General features: G+C 33.7%; 1 protein-coding gene across 1 annotated transcript in view; it reads left to right on the top strand.

The window, feature by feature from the left end:
* The first annotated feature begins 683 nt into the window (after positions 1 to 683).
* The window catches only part of LOC138714618 (fatty acyl-CoA reductase 1-like), a 167,008-nt gene continuing 150,316 nt past the window's right edge, over positions 684 to 17,375 (top strand). Inside the window, exon 1 of the mRNA XM_069846647.1 lies at positions 684 to 834. The gene's annotated coding sequence lies outside the window, so the exon portion shown is untranslated. The remainder of the gene's footprint in view (positions 835 to 17,375) is intronic.

The following is a 17,375-nucleotide window of genomic DNA, read 5'->3' on the forward strand; positions in this document are numbered from 1 at the left end:
TTACAAATGGGCAAAAAGTCTAAAAGTAAGTAAAATCAGATTATCTGTCTCTCTGTGTACAATAAAAATAAGGATTACTTCTTAACATTACCTGCCAAATGTCAGCTTCAAAATGAGCTCTCGTTCAATGTTCTGCAATAAATGGTTCCAGAGTTCTGAGCGCTGAAAGAGGTTTGTTTTTATAAAATACGCTAAATTTGTCGCTCAATAGTACGAAAACCGTTTGACTTTCGATAGTATATTTTTGAAAATGCACTCTCCTCAGCACCTTGTATAAATAGGGAAAGAATTAGAGTATTAAAAAATGCGAGGTTTTTTACTGATCGATTTCATATGGAATAGCCCGTACATCGCTAATAGGCCTACACAAACAGAAAGAGGGACGGACGAAATGTCCGAAAACCACTTTTTTTTCGCATGAGGAATGCTGAAAGCGCATGTTACCGCGAAAATAAGCATCACACATTGCACAGTGAGAAAGTAAAAAGTGTTCAGTTACTGCTTTACGCAGAATATACAAAAATATAACATTCTTCTTATTATTGTGGGAAAACAAGAGATTAGCCAGGCCTTTCACTGTGAGAAAAGGATTTTTGTGTGAGGCAACGTAGTACGTAGACGATTACATCACTGTTACATTTCTCCTCGGAGGGCAGGGTGGAGGAGGCACTCCAGTACCTTGAAACTTTCTTCCCTACTCCGCTGGCGAGCGACCGAGTACACTAGTCTGCACACCGACGTGCTTTGTGTAGTGTGTTCGTGCACCTGCTGCCAGATCCAGGTTCAGTTCAGTTCCGTGGTGTTTATAAGTGTTAAGGATCTTGTCCACCCAAGGTAAGATAACGCACAATCTGCATCTAAGGACAAAGCGTTTGTCACTTCTTACATGACGTTAGTCTTTTGTCGTAAATGGGTTTAATTTTTTCAACCGTTTATTGGCTTGTTATTCAGTTGTTTCGACTAGCCAAGCACAATAGATGGAACTAGTGGCTTGTGCAGCAAATGCTGCAAACTAAGTAAATTAGACGTTCAAATAAAAATTTTTCAGATTTATTTTCAATAAAGAATACTAAATATTTTGAAAGTTATTTTCTTCCATAATAATGAAATATACTCCCTCTGAATGTTTTTTTATGCCAAATATTTTTTCTTGAACCTATCCACCTTCAGGTTTTGAGTTTCAACGTGAAAACGCAAGTAACAGTGTCAGAACGATCAGTGGGTTTTTCATGTGGGACGTTAGTCTTTTGTCGTAAATGGGTTTAATTTTTTCAACCGTTTGTTGGCTTGTTATTCAGTTGTTTCGACTAGCCAAGCACAATAGATGTAACTAGTGGCTTGTGCAGCAAATGCTGCAAACTAAGTAAATTAGACGTTCAAATAAAAATATTTCAGATTTATTTTCAATAAAGAATACCAGATATTTTGAAAGTTATTTTCTTCCATAATAATGAAATATACTCCCTCTGAACGTTTAATAATGCCAAATACTTTTTCTCCAACCTATCCACCTTCAGGTTTTGAGTTTTAACGCGAAAACGCAAGTAACAATGTCAGAACGATCAGTGGGTTTTTCATGTGGGACGTTAGTCTTTTGTCGTAAATGGGTTTAATTTTTTCAACCGTTTATTGGCTTGTTATTCAGTTGTTTCGACTAGCCAAGCACAATAGATGTAACTAGTGGTTTGTGCAGCAAATGCTGCAAACTAAGTAAATTAGACGTTCAAATAAAAATTTTTCAGATTTATTTTCAATAAAGAATACCAGATATTTTGAAAGTTATTTTCTTCCATAATAATGAAATATACTCCCTCTGAACGTTTTTTAATGCCAAATACTTTTTCTCCAACCTATCCACCTTCAGGTTTTGAGTTTTAACGCGAAAACGCAAGTAACAATGTCAGAACGATCAGTGGGTTTTTCATGTGGGACGTTAGTCTTTTGTCGTAAATGGGTTTAATTTTTCAACCGTTTATTGGCTTGTTATTCAGCTGTTTCGACTAGCCAAGCACAATAGATGTAACTAGTGGCTTGTGCAGCAAATGATGCAAACTAAGTAAATTAGACGTTAAAACAAAATTTTTTCAGATTTATTTTCAATAAAGAATACCAGATATTTTGAAAGTTATTTTCTTCCATAATAATGAAACATACTTCCTCTGAATGTTTTTTATGCCAAATACTTTTTCTTGAACCTATCCACCTTCAGGTTTTGAGTTTCAACGCGAAAACGCAAGTAACAATGTCAGAACGATCAGTGGGTTTTTCATGTGGGACGTTAGTCTTTTGTCGTAATGGGTTTAATTTTTTCAACCGTTTATTGGCTTGTTATTCAGCTGTTTCGACTAGCCAAGCACAACAGATGTAACTAGTGGCTTGTGCAGCAAATGATGCAAACTAAGTAAATTAGACGTTCAAATAAATATTTTTCAGATTTATTTTCAATAAAGAATACCAGACATTTTGAAAGTTATTTTCTTCCATAATAATGAAATATACTCCCTCTGAATGTTTTTTTATGCCAAATATTTTTTCTTGCACCTATCCACCTTCAGGTTTTGAGTTTTAACGCGAAAACGCAAGTAACAATGTCAGAACGATCAGTGGGTTTTTCATGTGGGACGTTAGTCTTTTGTCGTAAATGGGTTTAATTTTTTCAACCGTTTGTTGGCTTGTTATTCAGTTGTTTCGACTAGCCAAGCACAACAGATGTAACTAGTGGCTTGTGCAGCAAATGATGCAAACTAAGTAAATTAGACGTTCAAATAAAAATTTTTCAGATTTATTTTCAATAAAGAATACCAGACATTTTGAAAGTTATTTTCTTCCATAATAATGAAATATACTCCCTCTGAATGTTTTTTTATGCCAAATATTTTTTCTTGCACCTATCCACCTTCAGGTTTTGAGTTTTAACGCGAAAACGCAAGTAACAATGTCAGAACGATCAGTGGGTTTTTCATGTGGGACGTTAGTCTTTTGTCGTAAATGGGTTTAATTTTTTCAACCGTTTGTTGGCTTGTTATTCAGTTGTTTCGACTAGCCAAGCACAATAGATGTAACTAGTGGCTTGTGCAGCAAATGATGCAAACTAAGTAAATTAGACGTTCAAATAAAAATTTTTCAGATTTATTTTCAATAAAGAATACCAGACATTTTGAAAGTTATTTTCTTCCATAATAATGAAATATACTCCCTCTGAATGTTTTTTTATGCCAAATATTTTTTCTTGAACCTATCCACATTCAGGTTTTGAGTTTTAACGCGAAAACGCAAGTAACAATGTCAGAACGATCAGTGGGTTTTTCATGTGGGACTAAATAATAGCTAATTCAGATCATTGTGAATTGTACGCGAAAGTTAAAAAAATGTCAGGTTTGCTATGCTTTCGAACAATAAACATAGCATCTTGGTATAGCTGCTGCATGGAGAGCTTGAAATGTAGAGGGTAAAATCATTTCATCCTACTAAGAGATCTTGCTGAAATGGTCGGGAGACTACACAATTTTCTAGGTCTCTTATTTTATCAGTAAGTAATACCTTTTGGTCTTTCTTTAGGAACTGTAATTTTTGCGGTCTCTCGAGCCAATACTGAAGAGAATGACGCATATAAATATCTATACCACAACGTCATTAAGTATATGAAGAAGACCCAACCCCACTAGATTAATAACTATAAAAATATTTCATTTTTAATAACAATATTATTATCTTACGTAAGTTTTGTGTTATATACTACATAGCCGCTATTAATAAATTATAGAAATGAAGATCTAATTTCATTCTACATCTACTTATAGAACCCCAAAAGTTTCACTTTCATATCATCAATATAGCATTAATACGTAATGTATAATTAATGAAAAATAATCGCATCATGGCATTAATTAAAATAATATTTAATTTCTAATGGTAATAATGTCATGAAACCATCTCAAGTTTTGTAGATTTTAATATCCAATACACAGCTGTACTCATAAAATTACACACCGCAGAATCAGACCTGTAAATAATTTTTGTGAGCCTTGAAGTTTTTAATAACCAATTGAATTTGAGCTCTAAATATGTCAGAAATCCTGCAGGTCATGGCCTTCGTGTAATAGCCTATTGTTTATTGTACGCTAGTGTGTGTTTTGTTTTATTCTGAAATGATGCAATTGGTTCTCAAAACTGACGAAAGATGGATTTTGGAAAATATGAAAATTATGTAGGAAAACTAACGCTTCACTGAAAGTTACTATTTTTCTGGAAGATCTAAGTTTCAAAATGAGGGGTCATTTATTAAAATCCGTTCAGCCGTTTTCCCGTAATTTCCATTACCAGTTCAAATTATATATATAGATTTACATGGATTTTGCGAAATAATGTGACGAAGTTAATAAAAAAATTATGTTACACAAATTAATATAATTTAGTTTAAAAGAATAATAAAATGTTCCTGATTTCATTTGAAAAAACAGGCAACAGTACGTATCTTGTACAAAGCGCGATCTGAATACATTGGAGACTAAGCTATTCTGGCACACCACAAATATCGAACTTAGCACCACTTTTAGTTTGAATATAATCAATGATTTGCCTAATACTATATCTCACTGAATTATACACTGAGTTACGCCTTTGTCGTGATTATATTTAGAAGAAAAGTTTCATTTTTTTAATCGCTTATTGATTTGCTTCAGCTGGCCAAACATAACAGATGAATTTTACATGAATTTTTGGAAAGCATTTAACAAAGTTAATCACAAAATTCCATTATACAAAATGACAAAATTGTCTTTTGCAAAAAAAAAAAAAAAAAAAAAAAAAAAAAAAAAAAATGAATGTCATTTTTCTAGTCTTTTTTTTTTAACAAACAACAGTACGTATCTCTTCATAATGAGTTATCTGAATATAAGCTATTCTGGAGTACCACAAGAAACGAACATATGGCCCCTTTACTCTTAGTATTTTTCAAAATTTATCTAATGTTAATTAAACCTCAATCTAAATCCTTATTACTTGCTGATGATTTAAAATTATACCAAAGGATAACCAGTATTAATGACATTGCATGTTTACAAGAAGATATAAATAATATGTTATCATGATGCAAAAATAATCAGTTTTGAGTTAATATAACAAATGTAAAGTGATAACATATTCCAGGAAAAAGAGTACTATTTCCACATCTTATTTTATTTAATGGCAAAATAAATGAAATGTGTTTCAAAATTAAATTAATTTGTTATGGAACTTAACAATGGCGCAACTTTCAAACACCATGTCACAACAATAGAACTATTAATTCTATTTAAAATCCACTAGAATTTGTAATTATAAATTCGAAATTCTTCACTCAACCTTCTGTTTTTATTTTACTTTATAATCACTTACAAGCAAGTTGGAATGTACTTCATTAATTTGGAATCTTAGTTGAAAGAACAACGTTCATCCAATTGAGTTCATACAGGATAAATTCCTTAGATTCCTGTATTACAAAACATTCGAAGTAGCCTACCTTGTACATTTCAGATCCAAACTAGATTATTGAGATGAATTTTTTACTTAGTCTACGCTCAGTGACATCTTTTACCGCTGAAAGACTGATCATGCCATGTCTTCACTTTTTAATCAGAAAAATAAATGTGATAGATTCCCCTTGCTTTCCGCACACAACTCTCTCTTTCTTATCTTAAAAGATCCCAAGGGGCCAAAGCGCGGAGGTGAGGAGAGTGAATTCGACTAATTAGACCCTTCGGACTTCACGGAAATTCACCGCAAGGGTTAAATATCAGTTCTATCAGGATTTTTGATCCGATTAAAGACCGGGAAGTTCCAAATAGTTTTTGCCACCCCTTTTGAGCCAAGATACCTCCTTGAGATATCTCACATGTAAAAAAAAAGCTTATTCAAATGTTGTGGGAAGTAGATTGTCTCCAGTACTCTTCGTAGAATCGAGTTTGGGTCCGCTAGAATGGCAGTCGGAAATAATCTATTTGTTAGTTTTAAATTTGAATTTTATCGATTAATGTTACACTTTAATATAAAATATGATTTTATAAGGAACAAATGAATGAACTTTAAGGTACATAATTATTTTAAAAAGATTTCATATTTATTTTCTTTAAGTTTTAGTATTTCAATTTTGAAAAATATAGTCGCTAAACAGATTTTATTATGGTTAACATTACGAAAGCATTAGAAATTAAAATATGAAAGGAAGGTTTGATTTGGGTCATAAGAGATTAAAATGTGACAATATGTCAGTTATAGTTTTGGGTTGCTATGCATAGACATTTCGCTAGCCCGCGCTACGAGCGTGCTAAACTAGCCCCGGCTATCGACTGATTACTTGTACAGGATTCATATCATATTATATCGCTAACACTGGTTTATGAATATGAAGAACGTTAGTTCGTTGATCATCCACCGGAAAACCGCGCTAAGAATGTCTATGAATATGGCCCTTGGAGTTTAAAAAAACCTGGTTGAAAGTATAGTAAATTATTAAAATGGTGGTAAACCTCTAGTCCAGGAATGTCAAAACGCCTGCACTGCGTGCTCCCAAGAACCCGCACAACATTTCCTTAAGAGCGATGATTGTACTTTGTCTTGCTGATAAGTGAACCTTGTTGGATTTGTATTGCTTGTAGTATGAGCACGTAATTCAGGCGTTTTGACATTCCTGCAGTCTATTATAGCTTTTTAAGCAGTTTAACTTCTTCGTGAACATTTCTTTATTAAATATTAAAACTCAGTCGCTTTTATATTTAAAACTGTAAAAAGAAGACAGTCTTGGGCTAAATTCAAATTTATTTATTTTTATTTATTCAAATTCAAATTTATTTACAATTTACATTTGAATTTACATTTGGATAGATACCCGAAATGAGCATATGCTCGTGCTCGGGTACAGTCCAGTAGTCTACATAAATTTTACAGGGTTCAAATAATAATGCTGATGATATAAAATAATAGTAATAATACTAATAATAATAATAATAATAATAATAATAATAATAATAATAATAATAGAATAATCGTGACAGAAATGATACAAAGATTGTAATACAAAATAATTCATTAATAATAATAATAATAATAATAATAATAATAATAATAGTGATAAAACAAAAATATTTACAATAATAAAATAAATACTAAGACGGATAAAATAAAATATAAAACCACTATCGAGAGTTAACACAACTTAAATAAGCATAATTATAATAACCGGAAAAAATGCCAAACTCGAAAATCAACAGAAAAGTTCGTTGTATCGCAGACGACAGCAACCGCCGTATTGACATTGTGTTGTGCATTATTGGTAGTAGGGGGGAGCTGAAAGTCTACGTTACTGCCGTTCTCTTCGAATCTTCTCGTACAATCATGGGAAGTTAATGCTCAAAAACAAAATGTCTACGAGTCAAACTGTTCATTATTACCAGGATAAATACAAATAATACTGAAATATATTAACCGAGTTTCAGTTATAGATCTCTCCTTTTGTGCAAGAGGTATCATACCAAAATATTTTATGAATGGCGGGGAAAATATAAATTTCAATAACTTTCTAGTGAGAAGTACAATCAAGTGTATCTGTGGCGATGCTAAGGAATCATTTATTGGAGATATACACTGTTATTAATTAAGAAAATGATCTGTTTATATTTATTACAATGTTTTATCTTATAGGTTACATGCATCAGATAAATACAATAAAAATTAGTACCATATAATGCTAGTAACACTTAAAAAAATTTATAATAAAATTTATCAAATATCATACAAACATTTTCACTTTATTTTTAAACTTACGAATGTGTAAATTGCTTAGGTCTGGATTATTTTTCAATACTGAATTGTATAGTCTTGGTCCATAATTCCTACTGTGTCTTAATCCAGCTGTAGTGTGGCATTTGGGTTCTGCCAAAAGAGTTGGGACATTTCTTCTGGTATTGTGTATATGTTTTTCAGTTATAAAATTCATTCGATTTTTGTGAAAATAAGTTAGTAATGTAATGTAATGTAAATAATTCATAGGATTCTATATCAATCACTAAGTGAACTGTAAGCTATTGGTGTATATTTCAACAAATTGATGTGGCTGATAGCAGTGTCTTCTGGAGGATTTCACATTTCTCTGTCTCGGCGGTAAAGTGACATGAGGCCGTTGTGTAGCGAGACCTGTCAACCGCCCAACAAAGTGCAAGACGGCAGAATTAGCAAGGAAATGTCAGTTATACCTGAGTGGCTATCCTGTCCTGACTGTTGAAATAATGTATCCCATTAAATACTGACAACTTTGAGTTAAAAATTGTATAAATATTTTTTTTTATAATTTCGCTTTAGTTTATGCTGAAATGATTATCTTTAAGGCGTTTAATTAAACGACATTTTGCATGGACATTACTTTTATGTAAAAATAACATTGTAAGTTGCAAGATGCGTATCGTAACATCATATTTAGTGATGGTGGATTTTAGAAACTTAAAATTAAAACTTGTATAGTCTACTTAGGTGTGTACATGGACGAGGGCCTCCAGTGGAATGTCCAAGTCACACACACATGCAAGACCGTCTTCTCCATCCTTCATTCATTAAATCGCCTGAAAAATTTTCTACCCTTTCAATTAAAAAGAATTCTCATACAAATATTAGTGCTGCCACATTTTGACTATTGCAACATTCTATTAACAGATTTAAATTCTAACTTAGCCCAAAGATTGCAGCGCGTTCACAATGCCTGCATACGTTTCATTTGCAATATCTGCAAATACGACCACATTATACCTTCCCTTGAAACGCTGCAATGGGTAAGATTACAGGACCGAAGATATATCCAGTCACTAATTTTCCTATATCGCATCATCAATACTTCTTCGCCTAACTATCTCTCGGTGCGTTTTAATTTCTTGTCCTCTTATCACAGCCTGGGTACTCGTTCTAAAAATGGCCCTTATTATCTATGCCTTGCCATAAAACAGCTCACTATTCTTCCTCTTTCACAGTATCAGCAATTCGTTTCTGGAACTCCCTACCCAGCTCCCTCAGGAATTGTCGAACGATATTGCAATTTAAAAGTGAATTGTTTAAACACGTGACCAGTATTCATGTTTAATTCTCCTTTGTGTGTATATGTGTATATATGTAATTTTCCTCAGTGTCGTATAGTTATAATTTACATTTGAATTTGTTATTCTTGTAATTTGTAATATTGGTTCACTCACCCCTTGCATATTCATTGAATGTAACGTCTAGCCTTATATTATTTTGTAATTATTATTTAGTAGGCTATATTCGCATTATTTTACTCAACTTGTGCTTGTATGACTATATAAATTTTTATCAGTGTTCTTTAAATATTAGTCTGTAAAACTTTATCAGCTTCTTTTGTTTCTGGCTAAGTGGAAGAGAAGGCCTGATGGCCTTAACTTCGCCAGAATAAATAAATAGATATTATTATTATTATTATTATTATTATTATTATTATTAAAAATCAAATTTAGTATTTTATAGCACTTTTAATGTTGGAATGTAGCGTTTTGTAACAATTCAGTTTTTGATTCGTTGCAAATAAAATTGTAAGTACTGATTACAAAGGATACGCGAACACTGAAAATCACACTCTAGCAATACTGTGAACGTGTATTAATTTTATAGCTTGCATTCTAATGATTGATGTGATATATAAATCTCAGCCTGTTGTAAAAGCTGACAATGTTTACAATGATATTTCATCTTAATGACACGCTATGTATGCAAGATGGACAGTTAATTGATATACAGGGATTTAATTGAATATCTGCGGATGAAGCATTGTTTGCTACCTATTAAACTCCGGTGAGCAATTTTTATCCATAATTTTCTTCCCTGATAAGTTAACTTGGCCTTTTCACTCAGAACTTTCTCATACAAAGATAATTACACAATTCAGTTGAAGTTTATCGCAAATACAATGGTGAAAGATTCATGCTAGAAGGTGAGAAATTCTGATGATAATGTAGAACAGTCAACCTATTCCTTCACGGTTTTTAATTTATTAATTTCAAACAAATGATTCTCTCTAGAACGACAGCAATTACTGTTTCCCACATTTCTGTGTAGATTAACGTATGGACACATTCATATGTGTAGAAGCAGTAATTGTTAGTGATAAAAAATAATAATTTGTAATTATAAACTTCGTAACTCCCAAATTAAAATAATTTACCAATACTTACAAAATAACATACAAAGTATGATTCTAGCCTCATTATAAGAAATGAACATTTTCATTTCATCAAAAGAAACACTCCTTCTATGTTCATAAAAAAAAACAATATTTGTACGCTGAAAATATTCGTTCTACGTCACAAGACGTTGCTGGAGCAAATCTGAAATATGAGACAGTATATCTTACTATCATCAGGTGAACAACAACTTTTTGAATCTAATAGTGTATCTCGTGTGTGGCACATAATATTAAACCCATAATTGTTTCCAATAAAATTGTTCATGTCTATTGTAATGACAGCTAGGAAGTTCGTATCGTAATTCCGATGTTGAACTTGGACTGTAACGCAACCGAATGCATAGCAACGCGAGACGGCAACATTTAACGAAGAATAATCCGGGGAAAAATAAACGTGTTACACACTGCTGTTTGAATAATTATTTAGGGGAGAGTCGGGTAGTATCGGACATCGGGTAATATCGGACAGTGAGTTTCTTTCATCTACCACACGATGATAGTACCTGATTGACATGGTTACGTTTCTGTGATGTCGCATAGAGAAACGTAACTATGACATTCAGGTATTAGCATATGGTGGTAGATGAAAGAAACACACTCTCCGATACTACCCGACTCTCCCCTAATAACAGATGAGTTTACTTTTTTGGAAACACGCATAATATTAACATTTCATAAATAATACAATAATAACAGAATAGCTCACGTTGTTCAAAAACTAAAATATTAATATAAATTAACATTTTCTTCAAAATATTCATGACCGTACACAGAATGATATTATGCGTTGTTTATGTGAACTGTGTATCGTCTGTAGCGAGCTGTAGCAGGGCGAAGTGCGGGTGATATCTATACTCCTCGCTGTACTCAGCTGAAATCTATTGCTTTGGTACGAACTTCCTGTCTATTGTTATGAAACTTGAACTCTCACTTTGAGAGAGAAACAGAGGCTAAGAGCGTTTGAGAATAAGGTACTTAGATAAATATTTGGGTCTAAGAAGGATAAAGTTACAGGAGAATGCAAAAAGTTACACAACACAGAACTGCACGCATTGTATTCTTCACCTGACATAATTAGGAACATTAAATCCAGACGTTTGAGATGGGCAGGACAAGTAGCACGTATGGGCGAATCCAGAAATGCATATAGAATGTTAGTTGGGAGGCCGGAGGGAAAAAGACCTTTGGGAAGGCCGAGACGTAGATAGGAGGATAACATAAAAATTTATTTGAGGGAGGTGGGATATGATGGTAGGAACTGGATTAATCTTGCTCAGGATAGGGACTGACGGCGGGCTTATGTGAGGGCGGCAATGAACCTCTGGGTTCTCTAAAAGCCATTTGTAAGTAACTGTTTTAAATTGATGTGGAGTGAGTACGAAATTATTATTTTTTATTTTTTGGCGCATCATTTTTACGTAAATAACGACAAATAAAACTAATATGCCACATAACATTATTTTAAGATATACAGGAAACAAGCATGAATAATATTCACCATTCTTAATGATCGTGGAATAGAAAAAAAACGTATAGAATAGAAATTACGTACGTGTATTAAACAATAAGCAAACCATCTTCGATTAATCATTTCAAAACAACGTGAATATAGCGTGCATTGTGTAGGAAAATAGTTTCTTATATGTTGCTCCCAATGTTCATCATTGTTAACTTATGAAAACAAATGAAATTTAACATGGCATATAAACACTATTTGAAGAAAGATAGGAGATATTAAGTAATATTCATAGTGTAGTTCTTAATGATCTTCGGATGGAAAATAACAATGAAATATGTATAACATAGAAATTACATACAGGTGAGCATATAAAAAAACAGTAAGTAGAATCATTTATTTGATTAATAAGCTTAAATTACTCCAGGTTTAGTGTAGGAGTGGTCTATGTAACGAGTACCGGGTATTAGGAAAAAAAACATTTAATTTTAAGACTCTTTCAATAATATAGATTTTTAGGCGTATTAAGCGTCCTCAGGAAATTACAACAAATACAATAGAAATTTTTATATAGAGAGTCCTCTTTCATTGACGCCATTTTGTAGCCTAGGCCAGTTTTCCAAATCCACACAGCCAGCAAATCAGTTGTCGCGAGCAGACAGTGTTATAAACTGTCGCGAGGCGTTGTAAAGCAAAATCTAGCGTCGCGCCGCTTCTGATTCTGTGTGCACCCGGCCTAATTTTCTAATTTTCCTTAAATTGTAATTCTATTTTACTCGGTAAGTAGGGTACTGTCCGTACAATTTTATTTCTACTCTTATTAGCAACACCATCATACTTAGGCAGGGCAGATCACATTAGGAAGTTTAAATATAGAAAACAAAGAACGGACGTGGCAAAATTTTCCTTTGTTAACCGCACAATAGTAGACTGGAACAGCTTACCTGCGGCAATCTTTCAGGATGGTCCTCTCAAAATCAATACATTTAAGAAAAGGTTGAGAAGATTAGACTGAAAATGTAATTGTAGGGCAGGGTAATTATCTAAGTTGTGTCATGTAATTAATTAAGTTGGTATGTAATTAATTAAGATGATATGTAATTTAGTTGATATGTAAATAAATTAAGGTGATAGGTAATTAATTAAGATATGTAATTAATTAAGATGATATGTAATTAAGTTGATTTGTAATTAATTAAGGTGATATGTAATTACTTAAATTGGTAATAGTTGGGTGAAATAGAAGTACTTAGGGGAGAGTCGGGTAGTATCGGACATCGGGTAGTATCGGACAGTGCGTTTCTTTCATCTACCACCATATGGTAGTACCTGAATGACATGGTTACGTTTCTCTATGCGACATCACAGAAACGTAACCATGTCAATCAGGTACTATCATCGTGTGGTAGATGAAAGAAACTCACTGTCCGATATTACCCGATGTCCGATACTACCCGACTCTCCCCTATAAGTTAGGTTTACTTTTGCTTATTGTAGGCGTTATTATAGAATAGTTTTTATTTATAGTCCTAGGTTTATTGCATTTATTTATTTATAGTTAGAAATAAAATTTAGGTTTATTTTATTTTATTTATTTTATTTTTCTTTTATTGCTGTAATTATTGTATAACTGTAATGGCATTATTGTATATTATATATCACTGCCACCGGGTGTATACCCAATTGTAGTGTTAATAAATACATACATACATTAGAGAAACTGATAAGGAATGATTTCGACCTTTACAGTTTCAAATAAGATGGACAGTTTTCTTACAAGATTTAATATTAGGAAGTCTTACAAACCGCTGTAATGTAAGGGACGGAACTCTGCTGTTCAGACCGAGTGCATGTGTGTATTCCTAGGTGAGACGGCGATGCGTTCTTGCCAGATTATACAAACTTTGAGCCTAATTTTCTAATTAACCATGCACTTAATTATTAGACGCATAATAACTTTTTTGTATTCTATTGCCCTCTTCAATCTGTAGATTATATAACTTACACCCTGTATATGTATTTTAATTTTACTCAAAATGCAGACCGTTTAACATCAATATGCACTGTATACTAATGATGCCGCAAAAACATGTAACAGACATCCAAAGACTATAAAATATTTAATCGTATAAAATATATGCTGCTGTAGTATGAGATGAAGAAATATTATTTAAACGACTCTTTGTCAACGACTGGGTTATTTAGCATCCATGAAATTGGTGATAGCGAGATGAGACCGAGGATTCGCTATAGATTACCTGACATTCGCCTTACGTTTGGAGAAAACCTAGGAAAAAACCAGACCAGATAATTCTGCAGTGCTTGAGAAAAGTGACATAAGTCAGTTTCCACAAAACTTTTTTGATAATTTATTGACAACTTACACTGGTTTATGTCGATTTGATTTTTTTTTCTGTATGAATTATTGTAATGGGAGAAATACTTATGTATTTTTTTTCCAAGCGAGCAGATGTTCCGTAAGTTGTCAATAAATTATCAAAAAAGGTTTGTGGAAACTGACTTGTGTCACTTTTCCCGAGCACTGCAGAATTAGCCCAAGCAAGAATCGAACCTACGCCAGAGTGCAACTCTGAATCAACGCCTGAACTACGCCGGTAGAAATTTGTAAAACAAGAAAACATCAAGCTTTGACAAAGTAACCACATAGTGAATCATTATTTCAGTTTTTGATTCGTTGCAAATAAAATTATAACTACTGGTTACAAACATACACGAACACTGAAAATCACACTCTAGCAATACTGTGAATGTGTATTAATTTTATAGCTTGCATTCTAATGATTCATGTGATACATAAATCTTAGCCTGTTGTAAAAGCTGACAGTGTTTACAATGATATTTCATCTTAATGACACGCTATGTATGCAATATGAACAGTTAATTGAACCAAAGGTCCCGGGTTCGATGCCCGGCCCCGGAACAATTTTTCCCTCGAAATTATTCAAATCAACTTTACAGGGAGTTATACCTGAAATCTTGATTTGCATAATACACATCACTGTTCGTTACAGAAAACCACAATTTAAGTCACACGGAGTTAGTGTGCACTTGAAGTTGGTTGCTTGACGGTTGTCAGTCCACTTTGAGGTCTGTGGATATAGAGGGAAAAATTGGATCGGTGTGGGGTAGAGTTCCCGGGTAGCTCAGTGGTGGAGCGTTGGTACGTTAACCAAAGGTCCCGGGTTCGATGCCCGGCCCCGGAACAATTTTTCCCTCGTAATTATTCAAATCAACTTTACAGGGAGTTATACCTGAAATCTTGATTTGCATAACCACATAATGTTACTTGTTTTACACACAGTAAATGCAACTGGAGAAGATAAATTACCTTTTTGCGGCAAGTACTATGTAAACACAGGAGTAATATTTCTGTAGTGTGTCCACACCTGTGGAATAACGGTCAGCGCGTCTGGCTGCGAAACCAGGTGGCCCGGGTTCGAATCCCGGTCGGGGCAAGTTACCTGGTTGAGGTTTTTTCCGGGGATTTCCCTCAACCCAATACGAGCAAATGCTGGGTAACTTTCGGTGTTGGATCCCGGACTCATTTCACCGGCATTATCACCTTCATTCCATTCAGACGCTAAATAACCTAGATGTTGATACAGCGTCGTAAAATAACCCAATAAAATAAATTTCTGTAGCGAAAGATGAGGGTTCCCCTCACATCCACTTCAAATCGCACTATGTTTGAATTGATCGGTTCATAATCGAAATAATTAAAATGTAAAGGTAAGAATGAATTCTTGAGAACTGAAAATTGAATGGATCGGTTTAAATTATGAACGTCGTGTTTCAAACTAATGGTTGCAATTAGAGAGCGAGCACTTTTCAAGGGCAGACGTCTGTTTTCATCGGTAGAGGGCCTCACAGCTCACCTCGCCACGTGAGACTTCGAAACAAGGTAAACAAGCTTACACACATCGACAGGCCGGCTAACTGAACGAATAATCCATTGTAGTACAGGAGTTTCTTTCTCTCTAGTCCTTCCACTACCAAGAACAAAATTACTAATTTATTACCTTGGCTTACTTACTTCCTTACTTATTACTTACTTACTGGCTTTTAAGGAACCCGGAGGTTCATTGCCACCCTCACATAAGCCCGCCATAGTTCCCTACCCTGAGCAAGATTAATCCACTCTCTATCATCATATCCCACCTCCCTCAAATACATTTTAATATTATCTTCCCATCTACGTTTCGGCCTCCCCAAAGGTATTTTTCCCTCCGGCCTCCCAACTAACACTCTATATGCATTTCTGGATTCGCCCATACGTGCTACATGCCCTGTCCATCTCAAACGTCTGGATTTAATGTTCCTAATTATGTCAGGTGAAGAATACAATGCGTGCAGTTCTGTGTTGTGTAACTTTCTCCATTATCCTGTAACTTCATCCCTCTTAGCCCTAAATATTTTCCTAAGTACCTTATTCTCAAACACCCTTAACCTATGTTCCTCTCTCAAAGTGAGAGTCCAAGTTTCACAACCTAAAGAACAACTGGTAATATAACTGTTTTATAAATTCTAACTTTCAGATTTTTTGACAGCAGACTAGATGATAAAAGCCTACTGCGGAAAATATAAATAATGGAAACGAGAGATTTTTATACGTTACAAGTAACTTATGATTAAAATCTTGTTTGTTGAGTTTGTTACAATAATTAAATTACAGAATACAATGCTAAAATCTCAGTTCTTACATTTTAATTAGTATTCTATGCAAATGTAACGTTAGAAGGGAAATCGTTTGTCCCATTTGCTAGATATGGCAATTGTTGTGTGTTGAAATATTTCTTTAGTGATGCCTCGTAAAACTTTCTCTCCATATGAACCATGTCACAAGGCTTCCATTGCCATCATCATGGGCTTATTGGCTTTCTCGAGTGTCCTCAACGCTCTGTTATATAATGCAAAACAACTTCTAAAGTACGTTTAAGAAACTCATACAAGATCAATAAATTCCATTAATCCTAAATAAATACCAACTTCTCGGCTGTCGGTCACGTGATTTCAATTATATCCCTCCTGTTGTAAAAATCGAAAAATACTCCCACCAACATCAGGATTACTGCTACAACAAAGTAACTTCACGACAGGAAGAACTTGGCTGTGAGATCAAACTGCGCATGCGCGGACTCGATTAATAAAAACCTAAACTAACCAAACCTAACCTTCGTATATGTAAAATGTGTAACCGGAGTACGAATTGAATTGAATTAAATTGAATTTAACGGAGGAGGGCACTATGGCCCAGCACTGAGACCTGTTAAGATCTAATAATAATAATAATAATAATAATAATAATAATAATAATAATAATAATAATAATAATAATAATAATAATTCTTTATTTATACTGGCAGAGTTAAGGCCATAGGGCCTTCTCTTACACTCTACCAGGTCACAAAGTATACAAGCAGTTAAAATTTAACAAAAAGTTAAAGAACAGAATACTAATATATTACAAAATAATAATAATAATAATAGTAATAATAATAATAATAATAATACTTACTTACTTACTTACTTACAAATGGCTTTTAAGGAACCCGAAGGTTCATTGCCGCCCTCACATAAGCCCGCCATCGGTCCCTATCCTGTGCAAGATTAAGCCAGTCTCTATCATCATACCCCACCTCCCTCAAATCCATTATAATATTATCCTCCCATCTACGTCTCGGC

Source organism: Periplaneta americana, chromosome 15, assembly GCF_040183065.1.
Source record: "Periplaneta americana isolate PAMFEO1 chromosome 15, P.americana_PAMFEO1_priV1, whole genome shotgun sequence".
Taxonomy (NCBI): Eukaryota; Metazoa; Arthropoda; class Insecta; order Blattodea; family Blattidae; genus Periplaneta; species Periplaneta americana.